We start from the raw sequence: 17349 nt of genomic DNA, 5'->3' as shown, positions 1-17349 counted from the left end.
CCACCCGCACACCCTCTGGAGGTTCTTGTTTCCACTCCCATTAAGCCACCATGCTTGTGGCAGATCCACAACACTACTACCCAGCAGTACTTTCACAGGTTGTTAAATTTTCCCTATTTTATGGATTTTGACGCTATTGTAAATGGTATTTTAATTTCGTTTCCTAGTTGATCATTAACAGTGTATAGAAACACAACTGAGTTTTGTATATTGGCTTTGCATTCTGTGGCCTTGGCTTCAATTCACACCTTAGCTCTAGTAGTTTTTTGGTGAATACCTTGGGGTAGTTTATGCGTACAGTCATCTCATCTGCAAATAAAGACAGTTTCACCTCTTCCTTTCCGTTCTGTATGCCTTTCAGTTCTTTTTCTTTTCTAATTAATTAATTAATTAATTTGGCTGCACCGCGCAGCTTGCGGGACCATGGTTCCCTGACCAGGGATTGAACCCAGGCCCATGGCAGTGAAAGCGCAGAGTCCTAACCACTGGACTGCCAGGGAATTCCCTCATTTCTTTTTCTTGCCTTGTTACACTTGCTAGGGCCTCTGGTCAAATGTTGAATAGAAGCGGTGAAAGTGGACATCCTTGCCTTGTTCTCAACGTTAGGGTGCAAAGTGTTGGCTTTCACCATTAAGTATGATGCTACCTATGGGATTGTCATAGATGTACTTTGTCAACGTGGTAAAAACCCCATAAATTGACTTTCCAATATTAAACCAACTTTGTATTCCTTAGATAAAAACAGCACTTGGTCATGATGTGTTGTTATCCTTTTATATATTGCTGAATTCCATTTGCTAATATCTCTTGAGAATTTTTGCATCTGTGTTCATGAGGGGTATTGATCTGTAGTTGTCTGGTAATATCTTTATCTGGTTTTGGTGTCAGGGCCTCATAAAATAAGTTGGAAGGTGTCTCCTTCTCCTGTGTTCTTTTTTTTTAAACGTGATGATTCATTTATTTATTTATTTATTTATTTATTTATTTATTTTTGGCTGTGTTGGGTCTTTGTTTCTGTGCAAGGGCTCTCTCTAGTTGCGGCGAGCGGGGGCCACTCTTCATCGCGGTGCGCGGGCCTCTCACTATCGCGGCCTCTCTTGTTGCGGAGCACAGGCTCCAGACGCGCAGGCTCAGTAGCTGTGGCTCACGGGCCCAGTTGCTCCACGGCATGTGGGATCTTCCCGGACCAGGGCTCGAACCCGTGTCCCCTGCACTGGCAGGCAGACTCTCAACCACTGCGCCACCAGGGAAGCCCTCCTCCTGTGTTCTTAAAGGGCTTGTGTATCCTTCGTGTTACTTTTTTTTTTTCAATATTTATTTATTTGGTTGCACCAAGTCTCAGTTGCAGCAGGCAGGCTCCTTAGTTGCGGCATGCACGTGGGATCTAGTTCCCTGACCAGAGATCGAATCTGGGCCCCCTGCATTGGGAGTTCGGAGTCTTAGCCACTGCACCACCAGGGAAGTCCCCAGTGTTACTTCTTTAAATGTTTGATGGATTCACCAGTGAAGTCATCTGCACCTGGAGTTTTCTTTGTGGGAAGGTTTTTCATTATAAGTTCAATTTCTGTAATTAGATATGAGGCCCTTCAGATTTTGTTTCTTCATGGGTCAGTTTTTGTAACTTGTGTGTTTCAAGGAATTTGCCCATTTCATCTAAGTTGGTATAAACTTAATAATCCCCCCTTACCCTTTTATGTCTGTAGGATCTATAGCAATAGCCCCTCTTTCATCCCCAATATTGGTAATTTTTGTCTTTCCTTTTTTTTGATCAGCCTAAATAGAGGCTTATCAATTTTATTGATCATTTCAAAGAAGCAAGATTGGTTTCACTGATTTTTCTCCATTGTTTGCCCATTTTCTGTTTTATTGATTTTCCACTCTTTATCATTTCCTTTCTTTTACTTGTTTTGGAGTAATAAATCTTATTTTGCTCATCTTTTTTCAGCTTCTTAAAGCATAACCTTGAATCACTGATTTTAAACCTTTCTTTTTCTAACATAAGCATTTAAAGCTATAAATTCCCTTTGAGAACACCTTTAGCTGCATTCTACTCATTTGGATAAGTTCTGTTTTCATTATCATTCAGTTCATAATGTTTTCTCATTTTCCTTGTGATTATGTCTTTAACCAATATCTTACTTAGAAGTGTATTTAGTTTCCAAATATTTGAGAATTTTGCAGATATCTTTTTCTTATGTGTTTTTAATTCTGTTGTGGTCAGAGAATTTACTCCGTGTAGTTGCATTTCTTTTACGATTATTGAGACTTGTTTTATGGCTTAATGTATGGTTTAGCTTGGTGAATGTTCCATGTGTATTTGAAAAGAGTATATGTTCAGCAGTCGGGTGGAGTGTTCTGTAAATGTCAGTTAGGTCAAGGTGGTTGATAGTGTTCGAGTCTCCGGCAGACTGAGAGAAAAGGATCGCAGCCTCCAACTGTAATTGTGAATTTGTCTTTCTCCTTTCAGTTCTGTCAGATTTTGCTGCATGTATTTTGAAGCTATCATTGGGTGCATACACATTTAGGATTGTTGTGTTCTTGATAAATTGGCCCTTTTATTGTCATTTAATGCCCCTCTTTATCTCTGGTAATGTGCTTTCTTTTGACGCCTGCTTTATCTGGTATGAATATGAGTGGCTACTCCCAACTTCCTTATGCCTGATTTGTTCCGTGGTATAACTTTTTCGGTTCTGTTCTTTTAACCTATCTGTGTCTTTGTATTTAAAGTGCAGTTATAGATGCATATGGTTTGGTGTTACTTTTTGTTTTGTTTTGTTTTTTGTCTGTTTCTTTTTCAGTCTTACTTTTTTTTTTTTAGAATCAATTTTATTTATTTATTTGTTTTTGGTTGTGTTGGGTCTTCGTTGCTGCATGCAGGCTTTCTCTAGTTGCGGCGAGCAGGGGCTACTCTTCTTTGCGGTGCGTGGGCTTCTCATTGAGGTGGCTTCTCTTGTTGCAGAGCACCGACTCTAGGCGTGCGGGCTTCAGTAGTTGTGGCATGCGGGCTCAGTAGTTGTGGCTTGTGGGCTCTAGAGCACAGGCTCAGTAGTTGTGGCCAACAGGCTTAGTTGCTCCGCAGCATGTGGGATCTTCCCGGACCAGGGCTCAAACCGGTGTCCCCTGCATAGGCAAGCGGATTCTTAACCACTGCGCCACCAGGGAAGTCCCTCAGTCTTACTTTTTTAACCACTCTCATAATCTCTGCCTTTTAATTGGTCTGTTTAATCCATTTACATGTGATGGTTAGGTTTAAGTCTATCATCTTGCTATTTATTTTCTACTTGTCCCATCTGTTCTTTGTTCCTTTTCTCCTCTATTCCTGATTTCTTTTGATTAATCAAATATTTCTGGTATCCTATTTTTTCTCTGCTATTGGCTTGTGAGCTCTAATAACTGAGACCACTGGTTCTACTCAGGAGCCCCCTCCTCCTGCACCGTATTCTGGAAAGTACCTCCAGGCGGAAGTGCAGGCTGCGCGTAGCGGTCGCCACACGTGTTTGCCTTCTGATCACAGTCTTGCGTTGCCTGTTGGCCGATATCTGAAAATAGTTGTTTCAAATATTTTGACTGGTTTCCTAGTTGTTCACAACGACAGGGCTATTCTGGCCAGAATCGAAACTTTCCCCTCTTTTCTGAGGAATTCTTCAGTCCTAAGATCACCCCATCTTTCTCCTGCAGGATCCATTTCTTCCTCCCTCCTGGATCTACTTTCATCAGCTCACTGACTTTGTATAGCTCTAAACAGCCAGGTGACAGCCACTGCTGAGATCTAAGTCGGTACCAGTTATCTGTTGTTCCAAACCACCTCAAAGTTGAGGGGCTGAAACGATGACATTAACTTTGCCTGTGAACTTGCAACCTGGGCGGGGCTCCGATGGGACAACTCAGTGTCAGCTGCAGTGACCAGAAGGCTGGTTGCTGGCACCATCCGGAGACTCCCACACGTGTCTGGTGGTTGATGCTGGTGGTTAGGCAGGGACCCTGCTGGGACTAGGACACCTACACATACCTCTTCCTTGTGGCCGTGTGGCTTCTTCCCAGCATGGGGCTGGCTTCTAAGACTGAACCTCTTGAGACAGCCTGCTGGAGGCTGTGTCAGCTTTCATGGTCTGCTTTCTGCTGCACCCTCGAGGGGAAAGGAATTACAGTCCAGCTTTTGATGGGAGGAGTGTCAAGATTCATGGACGGGTTGAAAACCAGCCCAAGGGCATTTCCGTCCCCCTGCAAAGGTCCCTCATGCGAGAGGGGCACTAGGCTGGCTGCAAACACATAGATGAGTCCGCTGTGTTCTTGAACTTCCCATAAATGGAACCGTGTAGCGCGGGCCCTGTCGTGCCCAGCTGCTTTCGCTCAGCACATAGTTTTGAGATGCAGCCGTGCTATTGCGAGCAGCCGTAGCTGATGGGCTTTCATGCCCGAGGGGTGTTCTGTTGTAGAAACAGACCGATTTCGTCCCTTCTCCCCTTCACGGACATCTGGGTTTTCAGTTTGGTGCTGGTATAAGTAAAGGTTCCCTGGACATTTTCATGCATGTCTTGGTTATGGATGCCCCCCTTCCTCTTGGATGTTACATCCGTTAGGGTTTAGGCCGAGAGGCAGAGCGACGGTTGGTAAGAGAATAATCGTTACAGATACGGTTAGACCTGCAAATCTACATGAGGCTGTGGCTTCTGCCTCTGGTGTTGGGCCTCAGGTCAGCAGCCCTGGCCTCTGGAAGGGAGAAACAGCCGTTCGTGGGAGAGCAAACCCGAATGGAGCCTGCATCTTTCTCGCTGTATCCAAATGCTGGCGATGCAGGTGGCCTACAGACAAGCGGGCACCCCACGGCGCAAAGTCAGGCGCGCAGCTGGCCTGGAATTTGGACCCGTGGGAAGTGCTGCTGGGGGTTGCTGCCCCCCACCTGCCAGATCCCAAGCAGATTTCTCCTGTGGCCAACCCTGACCTGGGACCACACAGGGAGTGGGACTCTGGGAAACATTATTTCAGTTTAGCTAGAGTGACGCAGTACCAGAGTAGCCCAAGCTTACGTACTGGGAGCAGGACGGCTGGGTCACGCGGGATGCGTGCGGTCAGTTTTAGCAGATTCCTGACAGACGTTTTCCCGCGTGGCTGTACCAGTTTACCCCCCTTCCCCAGCAGTTTGTGAGAGTTCCAGTTGCTCCACATCCTCGCCAGCACTTGGTGTTCTCAGCACGTTTTCATTGTAATCATTCTAACAGGGTTTAGACTCGTTGTGGTTTCAGTTTGCATTTCCCTGATGACTAATGATGAACGTCAGAGGCGGATAGGTGGCTGCCTGGGGGGGCGGGGAGGGAGGGGCGGGAGGGAAGGGTCACCAGGGGCGAGAGGAAACTTTTGGAGGTCATGGATATGGCCATTCTCTCAATTGTGGTGACGGTTTCACAGATAGAACTTTCAAAGACTAGGCTTTAAACTACGTGCAGTTGATTTTATGTCAATTTTCCCTCAATATAGCTGTTTTTTCAAAATACGACGTGACTCTTTTAAGCAACATATTGTCGGGGGTTTTTTTCCATTTAATGCAGCCTGACAATGCCTTCATTGGCATTTTAATGTAATTGCCCATATGGTTGTGTGTGTGTTTGTTGTGGTAAAATACACATGACATAGTATTTATCATGTGAACCATTTGGATCCGATTCAGTAACACTGGATACATTCACAGTGTTGCGTAACCATCACCACTAGCGAAACCCCCAAACTTTTTCATCATCTCCAACATAAACCCTGTGCCCACTAACCAGTGACGGCCCATTCTCCCTCCTGAGATGGCCGTGTTGTCCCATCTGCTCTTTGTTCCTTCCTTTTTCCTTTCTCACCTTCTTTCAGTGTCACTGGTGTCATCCTTCTTGGGTTACCCTGCGGATCGGGTGTGCAGCCCTGCATTTACCCCTCCCCCTTGCCCTGGTGCTGCTGTCTTCACGTTGGCGTGGTTTGACTTCTGCTGTGTTTACCTCATAGAGTCCCCTTCTAATGCTCTGCATGCCTTCCCGCAGCTCTGGTCTTCCACCCTGGATCCCTCCTTCCCTCCCTTGCTCTCTTTCTCAGATGATTTCATTTCTTGACCGAAAATAAGGTCAAGAAAATAATCAGAGGATAATATCACCATAGGGGCCATTAACGAGCATGATCCATCCTCAGACGTTTTCTGACCTTGACTACTGCAAACCACCAAAACCCCTCTGTGGGGCCCATGGCCTAGACGTCAGTACTTTTGGAATAACGCTTCATTTTTTAATTTTTTATAAATTTATTTATTTTTGGCTGCATTGGGTCTTCGTTGCTGCGCGTGGGCTTTCTCTAGTTGCGGCGAGCCGGGGCTACTCTTCGTTGCGGTGCGCGAGCTTCTTGTTGCGGTGGCTTCTCTTGTTGTGGAGCACGGGCTGTAGGCGCACGGACTTCAGTAGTTGTGGTATGCAGGCTTCAGTAGTTGTGGCTCGCGGGCTCTAGAGCGCAGGCTCAGTAGTTGTGGCGCACGGGCTTAGTGGCTCTGTGGCCTGTGGGATCTTCCCAGACCAGGGCTCGAACCCGTGTCCCCTGCGCTGGCAGGCAGATTCTTAACCACTGCACCACCAGCGAAGTCCCGAGACCACATTTTGTTTATCCATTCTTCCATAGATGGAAATGTGGGTTGTTTCCGCTTTGGGGCTGCTATGAATAGTGCCGCTATGAACATTTGTGTGTAAGTTTTCCTGTGGCTGTGTTTCATTCCTCTGGGAGTGGAGTTGCTAGGTGATATGGTAACGTATGTGTAACATTTTGAGGACCTGTCTATTTCCACAAGGGCTGCGCCATTTTACAGCCACACCAGCAACCTGTGAGGGCTCTAATCTGTCCATGTCCTCACCAACCCCACGTTACTGTCTGTCCTTTCGATGATAGCCATTCTAGTAGGTGTGAAGGACTAGCTAATTGAAGTTTGGGTTTCTACTTCCTTAGTGACTAATGACGTTGAACATCCTTGCACGTGCAGGGTCATTTTCCTTCAGCCTGGAGAACTACCTGCAATATTTCTTACAGGACAGGTAGGCTGGCGTTGAGTTGCCCCAACGTTTGCCTGAAATGTATTTATTTTGCCTTCATCTTTAAAGGCTATTTTGCTCGGTATAGAACTCCAGGTTGGCAGTTTTTCTCTTTCAGCACTTTTAAATATATTATCCCATCACCTTTCATTACTTCTGTTGAAAAGCCATCATCAGTCTTATTACATTGCTTCTGCAGTCAATGTTTTGTTTCCCTCTAGGTGCTTTCAGTAGTTCTTCTCTGTCTTGGATTTTCAACGGTCTGACCGTGTGACGCACTTCGTGCCTAGCTGTGATTTTCTTGGTGTCTGTGTTGCTTAATGTTTGTAACCTCCTTGAACCTGGGGTTTGATGTCTTTCTGTCACTTGTGGAAAATTCCCGGCCACTATCTCTTCAAATATTGCTTCTGTCCTCTTTCCTCTGCTGCTTGAGAACCAGCCAGGGTGACTCTTGCCTGCACCCTCATCTCAAGGATTGTAGCCCCTCAAGTCAGGCCTTTGCTGCTTGCTTGTTCTCTGGTGCCTTCAAATGGTTCTTTAAAAATATACATTTTGTCCAGCTTCTCTAGCAGTTTTCAGTGAGAGTTAGTCTGATATACTCTATCAGTCGTGGCCAGAATCAGAAGAAGTCGCCAGAAGTTTTTCTTGACGCCTCCCATTCCTTCGCTCACACCAGCTAACCAACACATCTTATCTTCTTCCACATTGTAGATTTCCCCCCTCTGCCTCGTTCCATCTCCATGGCCCTGCCTTGGCCAAACCGTCGTCAGCTCTGTCACGGCTGGCTGCAGCTGCCTGCATCGTGCTGTGGGGACCCTGCCCCTGCCTGGCCCTCCAGCCTTCTCTCCTACCAGTCGGGTCTCTTCACAAAACTCAGAGGTTAAACTGTGCTGTCAGTCAAGACAGATCTGTGCCCAGGCAAGCCAGAGCGAAGTCCAAGCAAACCTATGTCCCTTCACTTTTCTCTCCGTTGAAGGTACAAACCGAACCGTACTAAGTTCCACCACTAATGCTAATGCTGGGTGGTTTTTTGGTTTGCTTGTGCTCTGCGGGCCATCAGTTGCTGTGGCAACCTGGAGTAAGCACTTGCGAAAGGAAGCTTTCTTTGCACCGTCAGCAGGAGGGTCCAGGCTGGCAGAGGGCAGAGGACCCGTGGTCTCCTAGGGACAGGAGAGCAGAGAGACACCGCTCAGCTAGTGGCAAATTAGAAGAGACGGTCGACTTGTCCTATCACCTTCATTTTTTATCACCTCACCAGGTTGCAAATGTGACATCAGAAATACTCCCTCGCTGTTGTTTTTCTAGAAGAGAATGAAAGTCAGCAGGCACAAACAGTGAATGGAGACCTCCCTCCTGGGTTGGGTTTTCTGCTGAGTCACTGCCTTAATGGCTCCCCAAGATAACTGGCTCCCCCTCTCTTAGCCTGTTTCTAAGGCAACCAGTGAGCAGGCTGGGAGCAAAGCCAACCTGGGGTCAGGAGCCCCATTCCCGGCCGCCATGTGGTCATTTTTTCCTAGCCAGAACATTTTTAGAGTCCATTTTTTAAAAAAACAAACACTGCCTTTTAAAAATACCTGCTCTTTGTGAAGAATCCCAAACAGTACATGAGTGTAGTTACAAAGGAAGACAAACCCCTTCTCACTTTCCCCGCCTGCGTCTCCTCCCCGAGAGCAGAGGGCAGCCGCGCAAGCCTCAGTGGTCCACCTCCTGAGACCCAGACCACGCTCGCCCCCCTGCACCCAGCTGGGCCCCCGAAGGCTGTGCCCCGGTGCGCACACTGTCTGAATATACTATCAAGTGACGTAAGTGGTCCTCTGCGGAGAGTCAGGTTGTTTCCAGTTCTTTCTTCTGTTTGTGCTTTTGCCACCATAAACAACCCTGCATCCTCGCATGTGTATTTTTACACACTTAGGCAAGGGTATTTTTTTAGGCAAGGGTATGTTTTTTAGGCAAGGGTATTTTTTTTAGGCAAGGGTATTTTTTAGGTGAGACCCTTGGGAGCTGGATCACTAGGTCATTTTGGTACATGTAGCCCACGTGGCCTCCAAAGCACCAGGTGTTGGCAAAAGTTTCACCTTTGCAATCTTTTTGGTTTTTTTAATATTTCTTTATTTATTTAGCCTGTGCCGGGTCTCAGTTGTGGCACGCGGGATCTTCCCTGCCGCGTACAGGATCTTCGTTGCTGTAAGTGGACTCTTAGTTGCGGCATGTGGGCTTCTTACTTGTGGCATGCGTGTGGGATCTAGTTCCCCGACCAGGGATCAAACCCGGGCCCCCTGCATTGGGAGTGGGGAGTCTTACCCACTGGACCACCAGGGGACTCCCCACCTTTGCAAATCTAACCGGTAAGAAGGCATATCTTGCTTTTTATTTTCATTTCAGTATGAGTGAGGTTGGACGTTCTTCACTGGTTTGCCTGCATTGGCCTTTTGAATTTCTTTTCATGTGAGCTATCTCGTCATACTCATGGTTAAATTCCACTGGGCTATGGGTCTTTTATTGGTACGGAGAGTTCTTTCCATAATCGGGATCATATGTGTTACAAGTATTCTATCCTCATTTGTGATGTGTCTTTAACTTTGTTCCTGGTACTTTCCATTCAAAAATTTACTAATGTTCACCTGCCAGAATGGCTATTATCAAAAAGACCGCAAATAACAAATGTTGGCGAGGATGTGGAGAAAAGGGAACCCTCGTACACTGTTGGTGGGAATGTAAATTCGTGCAGCCACTACGGGAAACAGTATGGAGGTTTCTCAAAAAACTAAAAATAGAACTACCATGTGATCCAGCAATCCCACTCCTGGGTTTATATCCAAAGAAAATGAAAACACTAACTTGAAAGGATTCATACAGCCCAATGTTCGTATAGCAGCATCATTTGCAATAGCCAAGATAAGGAAGCTACCTAAGTGTCCACCAGGTGAATGGATAAAAAAAGATGCGGTGCATGTATACAGTGGAATGCTACTCATGGACTAAGGAGGAAATTTAAATCTTTTAAAATACTAAATACCAAATGTAACCTTATGCCAGTACGTTTGAATAATAGCTTATTTTTTTAACATTTATTTATTTATTTATTTTGGCTGCGCTGGGTCTTAGTTGCGGCACACGGCTCTTCGTTGGCAGCATATGGGATCTTTAGCTGCAGCATGCAAACTCTTAGTTGCGGCTTGTGGGATCCAGTTCCCCAAGTAGGGATCAAACCTGGGCCCCCTGCATTGGGAGCACGGAGTCTTACCCACTGGACCACCAGGGAAGTCCCTATGCCGGCGGTACGTTTGAAATTCTAGATTAAATGAATGATTTTCTTTGAAAAATAAAAATCTCCAAAATTGTCTCAGAAAGTAGAAAGACTGAATACAGCAAAAATCACATATGATATGGAATCATACGCAAAGGGCCCGTGTTCAGCAAGTTGTTCTCACCTTTCACAGAGGCATTCCCGCAGTGGGACAAGCCCAGGGACCCCCGAGTGTAAGCAGAAATGGGACTCGGGGACCCTCCCCAGCTGAGGCCTGTTGGGGGCTGAGGCCGCGTCTGCACCCCCTCCCCACACCCCATGTGGCCATCTGGCTTCGGACCATTCTGCATCTTCGGCTACTTAACCCGGGAGCCTAACACCGCCTACGCTGAGGATGTGTGTGTGGCCACCAGAGCCACTGGAGGTGACCAAGGGGGCAGACTCCCCAAAATGACCACCAGAAAAACCTGTTGATCAGGCAAAGCTGAGTTTACTGGACTCACTGCCAAGGCAATGAGGAAGAACACCCGCCTCGACAGAGGAACCTAGAAGAAAGGCTCAGAGCCTTAGAGCCGTGCAGTGATTTCCAGGTGGGAACCTGGGGACAGGACTTTGGATTGGTGGACACAGCCTAGGGGCGGGGCTCCACCCAGGGTTGGGTTACAGTCTTACCTTCCTAGGGCAAGTCTGTCCTGAAGCCAAACGCTAGTGTGCTCTGCTCCGTTCCCAGTTTGACAACGCACTGGGAGAGGATGCCCAGTCCCAGAACTGTTCGCCGTGGGGATAGGGTGGCCTGTTTGTTCCCAGCGCAGCTTCACACAGGACCAGGAAAGGGTACTGGTGTCACATTTCACAAGTAACACCCCCTCGGCCACTGTGGGCTCCCACTCATTCCCCTGTGAGGCCACCAAGATGACTTGTTGGTCAAAAAAGGCCAAGATCATTGCAGCCTGCAGTAAGAGAGACCACGACCTTGACAGAGCCTTAGAGGCTTCTTGGAGGGGCGAGGTCAAGGGTGAGGTGTTTTTAATTAGGTTTTTCCAGTCTGGTGTAAGGCAGGTCTTTCAACCAGGGGGTCTGATTGGGATGGAGCAAACCCAGCTCAGGATTGGCGGATCCTGCCAAGCGGAGGCTTTGAAGGTAACTGGAAGAATAAAGGGCCCTCTGAAAAGCCCCCTGAGCCTGCTGTGGTTCTAGGCTGGAGGCTGTTACCCTGATGAGGGCCGGTTGAATAATCTAATGTTTGGATAAATGGATTTGGAGGAAGCTTCTGAAATCAACAATAGAGTTATTTGCAACTTCCACGTCCTAGACAAGAATTTCTTGGCATAGTACAGGCACCGGGAGCTAAGGGCTGAGCGATCGTGGTTTCAGTTCTCACCTGAGCAGGTCAGGAGCTGCCCTGGTGGTGGGGGAAGCCACCTCTCCCTGGGGCTGGCTGAGAGGCACCTTCCGGCACAACCGGCCCTCCCACGACCAGGCAACGAGGGGCACTGGTGGCGGCGCTGTAACATTGGAGGGGAACGCGTGGGCAGCTTGCCCTCTGCAAAGCCCAGGGAGGGGTGCCCCCAGAGAACCAACCCAGGAGACCAGAGGCGCTCGAGTCATCCCCATCTCATCTGGAAGTGGCGGAGCTCCTGGTGCTGGGGGACCCGAGTGAGCCAGGGCGGCCCGGCCGCGGGCGGCCTGCCCCGCCAACGTCTGGCATAGCGAGGAGATGGTGCGTTTGAAGTGGGCTGTCTCGCTGACTTCTACCCACAAGGATGTCCTACTGAGGGACCCCCCCCCAGCAGCAAGAGCCGTGGGGTGGGCAGGGTTGAGAGGCGAGGGAGAAGGCGAGCCCGAGGCGGATGGGCTCCTGGGCAGGGGACAGACTTGAATCGGGTACAAGGGGGATGTTTGCAAATGAACACCATTGGATTTAAGACCCAGAATGAGACTGACTACAGTGAAAAGTGACGGACTCGGCCTCCCATTTCTTAAGGGGGACTTACTACAACCCAACGGTGGGGGCAATTGCTGGTAAAAATAAAACCATTTTCATGCATATGCTTCCAAGGAGTTGAGACTACCTGCGAAGGCTGGTTAAAGGCATGAAGCCCGATCCTAAAACCAGACAAGCCCAAAGAGAAAACCATGCCCGGTCTCAGATCAGACCCAGCACAGAACGCCAGAATCCGGGCTGGCGAGGCCTGCCTCACGTGCCATCTCAGCAGCCCGGACCAGAAACACACCTCCCTGACGGATGCGGGGCCCAGTTGCCGAGAGGAGCAGTGACCCCCAGCAAAGGAGACTGGAGACTGTCAAGTTTTCTCGTTCTTGGTGTGGCTTCAGGAAATGGGGATGGAACGGGATACCCCGCAACGTTTCCTAACTTGTTTTTTCATAGAAACCTGCCCCTTTTTTGGTGTGGTGTTAATTTTGTAACCAGCCAACTGACTGCATTTGCTTATGTTTTAGAATTCTTTTTTCAGTTGATTATCTTGGACCTTTCAGTTGTACAATCATCTTATTTACAAATAATGAGAACTTTGCTTTGTCGTTTCCAACACATATTCCTTGTATCTTTTCCAATGTGAAATAATAATGGTGATCGATCGTGGGATGTTGTCTTTCCCCATGAAGCACAGCAGGGCCTTTTGGCTTGAGAGATAGATATATCAGCTCTGAAGCTACTATCATCTGTTTACAGATTTCACTGTCCAAAAATGGGTGGAGTAATATTTCCCATCCCACTTGTTCTTCCAGAACGTTTCCACTCCCCCATCAAGAAGTAGAGTCCCCTTGGCCATGGAGTCTGGCAGAAGGGACTAGGGACATCCAAGGCTAGGTCTGTCTCTTGAGAGGCTCACCACCCTTGGAACCAGGCGTCGAGCGGTGAGGAAGGTGACCCGGAGGTCACGTGTGCAAAGGAATCAGTGCCCTCTGTCACCCCAGCTGAGCGCCCAGCTACCATCCAGCACCCACTTGCCCTTGGTGGGCTGGCCCCGGCTGACACCACATAGAGCAGAGATGAGCCCTGCCCACGCTGCAGACCCACCAGCAAAACGGACACTTGGCATTGTTTCAAGCCACCGGTTTTTTGTTTTGTTCTGCTTTTTTATTTTTGGGCCGCACCGCGCGGCATGTGGGATCCTAGTTCCCCGACCAGGGATCTAACCCGCGCCCCCTGCACTGGAAGCACGGTGTCCTAACCACTGGACCACCAGGGAAGTCCCTTAAGCCACCATTTTGGGGTAGTTTGTTGTGCAGCCGTAGTGAACTGGAATGTCATCTATTCCAATTCCTCTCTTATTAAGCGAATTGAATTTTACCAAATACCTTTTTCCCTTCATTTTTTTTATTGTAAAAATATGTATCAAATTTACCCTTTTGACCACTTTTAACTGTGAGTTCAGTGGCATTTAAGTTCAGGTGATTCACACTGGTGTGCAGCCGTCACCACCATCCATCCGCAGAACTCTTTTCATCTTCCCAACTGAAACTCTGTCCCCGTTAAACAATAATTCCCCCTCCCATCCCTCAGGCCCTGGCACCCACCATCCTACTTTCTGTCTCTATGAGCTGGGCTACTCTAGGCACCTGATAGAATGGAATCATACACTCTGTGCAATTGTGTCTTGGTTTATTTCACTCAGCACAATGTTTCCAAGGTTTGTCCATGTTGAAACATGTATCAGAATTTCCTTCCTTTTTAAGGCTGACATTCCACTGTGTGTCTCTACCACGCTTTGTCCAGTCATCAGTTGATGGACAGTTGGGTTGCTTCCACCTTTTGGCTATTGTAATGCTGCTGTGAACAATGGTGTACAAATATTTGTCCCAATGCCTGCTTTCAATTCTTTTGGGTGGATACCCACAAGTGGGATTGCTTCAAATACCTTTTGACAACTACTGATGTCATGCTTTCCTCCTTGGACGTATTAATATTACTAATTATAGTAACATCATTCCCAATTGAATCATCTCTGCGCTCTTGGAATGAACTCCACTTGGGTATGGTATATTCATTTCTTAATCTGCTTTTGGATTGTCTGAGTTAATTTTTAATTTTTGAAATGTGCATCAACATTTCAGTGAAAAGGATCTGCAGTTTTCTTTGTGCTGTGTGTGCGGTGTGTGTGTGTTATCTTTGTCAAGTCTGGAAAGCAGATCATACAGTTACTCAGGCCAGAAGTGCCCACGGAGCACCAGACACCGGCCTGGACTTGCGGAATGGAGCCCGGACAGACAGCCACAGGGAGTCTGCCTGTGTGCTCCTCTCGTTCTTCTGGGAGAAGGTCCCTTCGGTTTCATTAAACACACTTGGAAGCTTGTTTTTACTTTCTGGGGTCAAGGTCGGCGACGTCGGTTTCCCCGCCTCCCAGCTGCCAAGCCGCAGAGAGAAGCTGGGCGAGGCCGCAGCTGGCCTCGGGGTCTAGCGGTTCAGGAATGAGGAGCTGGCCCTGCGGGGCCCCCGAGCTCCTCCCTGCGGGGCCCTGCTCCTCCCCCGCCCTCCCCCCTCCTCCAACAGCCCTGCCCCACCTCCTGCTCAGCCTCGTCAGTCGCGGGGAAACGCAAGTGTCGTCAAGGGAGTGGAGCCGCGGTGCGAAGTGGGCCAGCCACTTCCGATGACCACTAGCCGGTTTCTTATGAACTTGAACTTCACCTACCCCCAGGAAGCCATTCCGCTCTAGGTGTGTACCAAAAAGAAATGAATGAGCACGTCCATACAAAGGCTTGTACCTGCGTGTCCACAGCAGCTTTCTTTATATGAGCCCCCAACTAAATGCCCATCAACAGACTAACAGATCAATAGAGCTGTCGGATATCCATATCGCACACTACTACTCAGTAATAAAAAGGAATCAATGTGCTGATACGTGTATGAATGTCACACGCTGTAAGCTTCCATTTGTATGAAGTTCTAGAATGTGCAAAACCAATCGGGAGTGATAGAGGTCACAGTAACGTTTAGTTTGGGGCTTGGTTTGATGGCGCCTCCGCTGTGTGTATGGAAAGTCCAAGTGATTACACTTAATATGTTTTGGGTCAATAAAAATAATGCGGATACGTGAGCCCCTAAAGCTGTAAATTTTACTTTAAATAACATTTTCAGTATCACCCACCACTTTTATCATTTCGTTCTTTTTATTACTGTAGTTCTAAGTATTTTTAAATTCTCGTTACGATTTTTTTTTAACTTTGCAATGTGTGGCAATTGTGCGTCTGTGTGTGTGCACATGCGTGCACCGACTTCTAACCTAATCACACTGTCTTCAAATACAGTGGTCTGACACCAAGCTTCCAACTTGCCATCGTCTTCAGACACCGATTGCGGCCATGGGGGCAGAGGGAAGGTGCTCTGACCGAGGAAGCCTCAGTCACGGTGCCCTTAGTCACTGGCTCCTTCACGTTTTCTGAATCTTCACAGAACTGTTGTCTGCTTGACCTAAATACCTTCGAGGAAAGCCCGTGGAAACCTCCCTCTACGGTGCTAGATTTGTCTATTTCTCCCTGGAGTTCTGTCAATTTTTGCTTTATATATTTTGAACCTATTTTAACATTATTCCTAAAATGTTCTTGTTTTGTCTGATATTAATATAGCCACGCCAGCTCCCTCTTGGTTAGTAGGTGCCGAGTATATCCTTTTTTCTCCCTCTTTCACATGTGATCTTTCCACAGACATATGTTTTAGGTGAGTGTCTAGTAAACAGCATATGCCTGGAGGTTGTGGTTTTGATGCAGCGTGACAATCTCTGTAATCTCTGACAGTTCCCCGATCTGAAGTCCTCTCAGAGGTGACATCTGTTGTTTGTTGTGTCGGCCACCCCAGAAGCCCCACCAGTGGGGCTGGCTCAGCTCGTTGTGGGTGTCACAGGCTCAGCTCCACCACCTGTTTGTGTTGTACACTATAAAGCCCATCTGAATGGCAAGGGCAGGGCGCTCTCCGGGGAAGCTGCGATGCCCCGTGGCACAGCCAGGCGCGCGCGCCAGTGCAGTGCCTATGAGAGGGTTCTGAAAATTAAGAATGTATTTTCAAAGCGTAATGAGATCCCACGCCACGCCCACTAGGATGCTTATAATCAAAACTCAGTAACAAGGGCTGGTGAGGATGTCAAGAAATCAAAAGCTTTGTGTGCTGCGGTGGGAACGGTGCGGCCGCTCCTTGAACAATTCCGCATGGAATCAGCCCCCGTCCCAGCATGGCCACTCCCAGCTACCGACCGAAGAGAAAGGAAGACACCCTGTCCGCACAGAATCTTAGGCACAAATGTGCAGAGCAGCATTACTCATAAGAGCCAAAGGTACAAACAACCCAAATGTCCATCTGATGACTGGGTAAGCAAAAGGTGGTCTAACCACACCGTGGAGAACTATACGGCCGTCAAAGGGAATGCAGTACTGATAGATGCTACGACATGGATGAACCTCGGAAACACAATGCTGGGTGAAAGCAGCCAGACACAAAAGGCCACATGGTGTATCAGTCCATTTATACGAAAGGCTCAGAAGAGGCAAATCCAGAGCGGCAGAAAGCAGATGAGTGGGTGCCAGGACTGGGTGGCAGTATGGGAAGCGGCTGCTAACAGGCCTGGGGTTTCTTCTGGGGTGATAACAATGTCCTGGAATTCATGGTGACGGTTGCACAGAATATACTGAAAAACACTGGAATGTACACTTTAGAAGCGTGAATTGTATGGTATGTGATTCCTATCGCAATTATTTATTTATTTAGTTAGTTAGTTAGTTAGTTAGTTATTTAGCCTGCACCAAGTCTTAGCTGCGGCATGCGGGATCGTTTAGTTGCAGCTTGCATGCGGGATCTAGTTCCCTGACCAGGGATCGAACCCAGGCCCCCTGCATTGGGAGCGCAGAGTCTTACTCACTGGACCACCAGGGAAGTCCCTCAATTTTTAAACATATTTTCAAAATGAAATTTGGCTCCCAAGCCACGGTGGCAAGGGCTCTAATTACAAATCACAACGTAGCAGCCGAGAGCAGGGAGGGAATTCTGAAGCCCCAGGGCCAACCCCACCTTGGCCACTTCCTACCTCCACAAACTTGAAGGTTATTCAA

The 17349-nt window shown here is 47.9% G+C and overlaps 1 long non-coding RNA gene across 1 annotated transcript; it reads right to left on the bottom strand.

Annotated features, from left to right (window-relative positions):
• Window positions 1-361: 361 nt before the first annotated feature.
• On the bottom strand, window positions 362-16204 carry LOC309620267. The gene is made up of 2 exons (XR_014239493.1): window positions 11030-16204; window positions 362-10663 (listed from the first exon to the last, which is right to left on the bottom strand). It is a non-coding gene; the product is annotated as an uncharacterized lncRNA (long non-coding RNA).
• Window positions 16205-17349: the final 1145 nt, after the last annotated feature.

The sequence above is a fragment of the Balaenoptera borealis genome (assembly GCF_965194805.1).
Source record: "Balaenoptera borealis genome assembly, chromosome: X".
NCBI classification, from domain to species: domain Eukaryota; kingdom Metazoa; phylum Chordata; class Mammalia; order Artiodactyla; family Balaenopteridae; genus Balaenoptera; species Balaenoptera borealis.
Note: the sequence above shows the minus strand (reverse complement) of the source record. Positions and strands in the feature narration are given on the sequence as shown.